Source organism: Marmota monax, unplaced genomic scaffold (genome assembly GCF_021218885.2).
Source record: "Marmota monax isolate L192 unplaced genomic scaffold, Marmota_monax_Labrador192_F-V1.1 WCK01_AAM20220418_F8-fsc00203, whole genome shotgun sequence".
In the NCBI taxonomy this organism is placed as follows: domain Eukaryota; kingdom Metazoa; phylum Chordata; class Mammalia; order Rodentia; family Sciuridae; genus Marmota; species Marmota monax.
The window spans coordinates 1,651,744-1,657,361 of NW_026694787.1; the positions used below are offsets into that span (position 1 = coordinate 1,651,744).

Consider the following 5,618-nt stretch of genomic DNA (forward strand, 5'->3'; position numbering starts at 1 on the left):
TTGCCGTGCAAAAGCTTTTTAGTTTGATGTAATCCCATTTGTTGATATTTTTTATGGTATTGGGGATTGAACCTAGGTACATTCTACCATTGAGCTACATCCCCAGCTCTTCCCCTCAGCTATTTAAAAAATGATGAGACATGATCTTGCTAAATTGACCTTGAATTTGAGGCTGACCTTGAATTTGAGATCCTCCTACCTCAGCCTTCCAAATAAGATGGGATTACAAGCATGCTCCACCCTTTCTGGCTCCATTTGTCACTTCTGCTTTTGGAGTCCTATTCAGAAAATCATTGCCTATACCACTATCTTGAAGTGTTTCCCCTGTTTTCCTGTTTTAGTTTCAGAGTATCAGGTCTTATATTAAGGTCTTTGATTCAATTTTAGTTGGTTTTTGTATAGGATGAGAGATTTGGGTTAAGTTTCAATCTTTTACATGCATGTGGATATCCAGTTTTTCCAGTGCCATTTGTTGAAAAGGCCATCCTGTCTCCAGTATAAGTTTTTAGCACTTTGGTCAAGATTCTGTTAGCTATAGATATATGGATTTATTTCTTGGTCCTCTATTCTGTTCCATTAATCTACGTCTGTTTTTTATACCAATAGCATGCTGCTTTGATTACTATCCTCTGGAGTATGTCTTGAAATCAGGTATGGTGATGCTCTTTTTGATCAGGATTGCTTTGGTTATTTGGGGTCTTTTGTGCTTCCATGTGAATTTTAGGATTTCTTTTTCTAATTCTGTGAAGAAAGTTATTGGTATTATGGTAGGGACTGCATTGAATCTGTAGATTGCTTTGGGTAGTATGGACATTAGCAATATTAATTATTCTAATCCATGAACATGGAAGGTCTTTCCACCTTTTAGTTTCTTCTTTAATTTCTTTCTTCAGTGTTATGTAATTTTCATTGTAGAGGTCTTTATTTCCTTAGTTAAAATTATTTCTAGGTATTATGTGTGTGTGTGTGTGTGTGTGTGTGTTTTGGTTGGAATTGTTTTCATGATTTCTTTCACAGCAAAGCCATTATTAGTGTTTAGAAAAACTACTGATTTTTTTTATGTTGACTTTGTATCCTGATACTTTACTGAATTTGTTCATCAGTTCTAATAACCTTTGGTGACATATTTAGTTTTTTTTATGTATAGAATCATATCATCTTCAAACAGGGATAATTTGACTCTCACCTTTTCTATTTGTAAACCTTTCATTTCTTTCTCTTGCCTAATTGTGCCAACCAAAATTTCTAGTACTATATTCAATAAGAGTGGTAAGAGTAGACACCCTTGTCTACTCTCTTTTTTAAAATATTTTTTAGTTGTAGTAGGACACAATACCTTTATTTTTTATTTATTTATTTTTATGTGGTGCTGAAGATTGAACCCAGTGCCTCACACATGCTAGGTGAGTGCTCTACTGCTGACCCACAACCCCAGGCCCTGTCTTATTCTTTTTATTTTTTTCTGGGAAGTATATTTTATTTACATTTTTTAAATCTGTTAACTAGAATCTCTTCCTCCTTTCCATCCCCAAAGACTTGGAAAGGGAAAGAACCGGAACCTCAAATTCTTACTCCCCACATACAAATACACACCCATGGCTCACACCAGCAAATGAAAGTGAAAGAGAAAGAGGCCTGTCCCTCCCGCTGAAGGGTCCCTAGGTCTGGGTGAGGAGAAGGGAAGGGGCCAAGGGTGGGGTCTCAAGGAGAAGAAAAGGACAGAGGGAGGCAGATCAGTTAAAGGGGTTGGGAAGCAGTAGAGCCCCCCCCCCTTTTCCCTCTGTACCCTGTGCCTCACAGGGCGAGGGCGGGTGTCTCCCTTCATCCCCTCAACACCAGACATCAAGCCAGAGGCCACAGCCATTAATGGTCAGGTCTCTGGACACAAAATACTTTTGCTTTGTGATCTCCTGGTAGTCAGTCAGCAGGCGGCCTGTCCAGGCATCCCAGAGGTGCACGACACCATCCAGGCTGCAGGTGTACACCACAGCCAAGCCTGCCTCCCACAGCAGCTGCATGATGCTGGACTGGTGCTGACCCTGATGCCTGAGGGTCTGTGTAGACAGGTCATATATGGCCAAGGTTCCATCCAGGTAAGCAACAGCTGCCAGCGGCATCGCACTGCAGAAGCCCAAGGACTCCACCGAATTGGATTCACTCTCCTCTCCTTCTCCCAGGTTGGGCTGGGAGGCCACAGTCTCAGGTCTGAAAACACCCACCACCTTGCCGGTGGTGGCACTGACCAGTTTGGCCTGGCAGTCCACACAACCAGTCAGGATCAAGCTGCCATCCTGGTTGGCAGCAACACAGGTCAAAGGGCCCTGGTGACCCTCAGCCTCTTTTAATACATGGATGGGGTTTCCCTGTTTCAGGTCCCAAATCCTGATGGTGCCATCTTCATAGCCTACCACAGCTCTCTTTTCGTCAGGGAGGACACGACCACAGGTGGCTGGGCAGTTGGGGCCCTGGAAGGTCTTGCAATTACCATTCGGGACCTTCCACATCCAGGTGTTGCCATCAGCTGTGCGCCAGTAGGACAGGTGCCCGAGGATGCCACTCCATCCACTCCAGATCTCCTGCTTCGAAGGACCAGACCTCCTCCTTAGTGTCCACCTGCCACACTTTCGACAGACCACTCCTGTCCCCTGTGGCCACTAAGGTAGAGTCATGGCTGAAACCAGCACAAGTCACAGAGTCTTTATGGCCTGCACACTCAAAGAGCACTCCCCATCACTGAGCCTCCAGACAAAGGCTTTGTCATCTTCACCCCCTGTCACTGCCAAGGTGTTAGTCTTGGGATCCAGGCTCACACAAAACACAGATGCTGAGTGCAAGGCAAAGGTGACCTCACCATCATCGGGGCCCTCCATACTGCTGACCACTCCTTCCTAGGGTTCCAGGACCCAGCCCTCCTCCTTGCCCTCTTCCTCTTCTTCCTCCTCAAAGTCCACATCTTCCATCTCTTGGGCCAGATGACCCGGGTCCAGCAGGCCAGGATCCAGTTCTACCACCTCCATAATCTCTTCATCACCATGGAAGCTTAGGGTCTCCAGCGGGGGTGGGGGGTGGGGGGTGGTGTCAGCAGTGGCCCCGCTTTCTGATTCGTACTCCATGCTGCACAGGCGGCCGATCCACTTCTCTGGGCTCAAACACCTCCCAGAGTCAGCTCTGCATAGCCATGCGGAACTCGAGCCCCTCCTCCCGGGAAGAAGTACACATAGGCGACTCCTTTTTTTATTTTTTTTTTAGTATTTTTTTAGTTGTAGATGGACACAATATCTTTATTTTATTTTATTTATTTATTTTTAATGTGGTGCTGAGGATCGAACCCAGTGCTTCATGCACCCGAGGCAAGGGCTCAACCACTGAGCTACAACCCCAGCACTTGTCTTATTCTTTTTTTTAAAAAAATTTTTTTTTAGTTGTAGATGGACACAATACCTTTATTTTATTTATTTATTTTTATGGCATGCTGAGGACCGAACTCAGTTTCTCACACATGCCAGGTAAACGCTCTACCTCTGAGTCACAACCCCAACCACCCTTGTCTTATTCTTGATCTTAGAGGAAATGATTTTACTTTTTTCCACTCAGTATGATGATGGCAACGGGTTTGTCATATATAGCCTTTGTTCCCTGCTACCCATGGTACTAAAGATTGAACCCAGTCTTGCTCATGCTAGGCAAGCACTCTATCACTGAGCTATATCCCCAGCCCCATACATAATCTTTGTTATATTGAGATATGATTCTTCTATACCAAATTTATTCAGGGCTTTTATCATGAAGAATGTTGAATTTTATCAAATGCTTTTTCTGCATCTATTGAGATGATCATATGATTTGTATATTTCATTATATTTATGTGATATATTCTGTGGTTTATGCATATTGAACCATCCTTTCATCACTGGAACACACACACATTTTTCTACTCTGTCTGTTCTTTCTCTCTATACACACACGCACATGTGTACACACACACTCTGTACATACACACAATATACATGTATACATATACTCTATATATGCACAATTTATATATACACATATGTACAAAATGATCATATTTTATACACATCATACACATATTTTAATAATAAAAACTGAATAAGGCTGGGGTTGTGGTTCAGTGGTAGAGCACTCGCCTCGCATGTGTGAAGCACTGGGTTCGATACTCAGCACCACATTAAAAAAATAAATAAATGAATAAAAAGGTATTGTGTCCATCTACATCTAAAAAATTTTTTTAAAAACTGAATACTTGTAAATTTAGTATTTTATCATTTGCTTTAGTTACTTAACATACAGTGAACATCTTTTTCTGTTCATCAAAAAGCTCTAATGCTAGGCATGGTGGCGTGTGCCTATTGTCCGATCTTCTCTGAAAACTGAGGCAGGAAAATCACTTGATCCCAGGAGTTTGGGGGCTGAGCAAAATAGAAAAAAAAAACACTTTATAACAATATAACAAAATGTTTAATTGCTTCATAGTTGTATTTTTGCAACTGTAACCTTAAACCTTTTTGTCATGAAAATGTAGTAGTTTATACTTTACTAGCTTCATAAATAATGTCTGTGAACATAGATTTTTGTTTATATTAATAATTATTACATTAGAATTAATTCCTAGAAGTTATTGGGTCAAGGAGCATGTATTTAATTTTTTTTCTATTCAGGTAATGCAGACCCATCTGGTTAAGGCAGAATAATGCCCCTCCCCAAATACGTCTACGTCCTAATCCCAAAAACGTATATGGCAAAAGAACTTCAAAGTTGTGATTAAATTAAGGATCTCAAGATGAGGAGATTATTCTGGATTATTTGAGTAGACCCAGTTCTTCACAAGGTTCATTATAAAGGAAATGAGAAGACTGGGGAGTCACAGAAATAGAGATGAAAATGGAAGCAGAGTTTGGAATGGTGTGATTGCTGGCTGGAAAAAGATCTTGAGCCCAGGAAGGTGGGAAGCCTCTAGTTTCTAAAGAATCTGGGTAAGACCAGGAAAAGGATTCTTTTGTAGAGCCTCTGAAAAGAGTTCAGCCCTGCCAATACTTCAATTTCAGTCCAGTGAGGCCCTTTTGGACTTCTGAACTCCAGAACTGTAAGGTAATCAATTTGTATTATTTTTGGCTACTGAGTTTGTGCTAATTGATTCCAGCAGCAACAGGAACTGAGGCATACATAGTTTAAACAACTGTCCAAAGTAAGGCTTATCTCCTTCTGGGGCAATCTCTGGCTCTATCCCCTTTGTATTCTTCAGTTCTACTCACCAGGGACACCTTGGCTATTCTTTTTTTTTTTTTTTTTTTTGTAGTTGTAGATGAACAGAATGCCTTTATTTTATTTATTTTTATGTGGTGCTGAGGATCGAACCCAGTGCCCCACGCATGCTAGGCAAGTGCTTGGTCCCTGAGCTACAGCCCCAACCCCTACCTTGGCTATTTTTTGATTTATGAATTTAAGACACTATTTATTGAATTTACTTTTATAATGGACAAGAATTTAGCTCTTTACATTACTCCTCCCCACTTCCAACCCCAAACTCTCCCAATTCATTATCATACTTTTTAAAAAAATTTTTCATTATCATACTTTTTGTTAATTGATATTAATTT

The 5,618-nt window shown here is 41.2% G+C and overlaps 1 pseudogene; it reads right to left on the minus strand.

The window, feature by feature from the left end:
• Positions 1 to 1,829: 1,829 nt before the first annotated feature.
• LOC124080012 (angio-associated migratory cell protein-like) lies at positions 1,830 to 3,128 on the minus strand (annotated as a pseudogene).
• Positions 3,129 to 5,618: the final 2,490 nt, after the last annotated feature.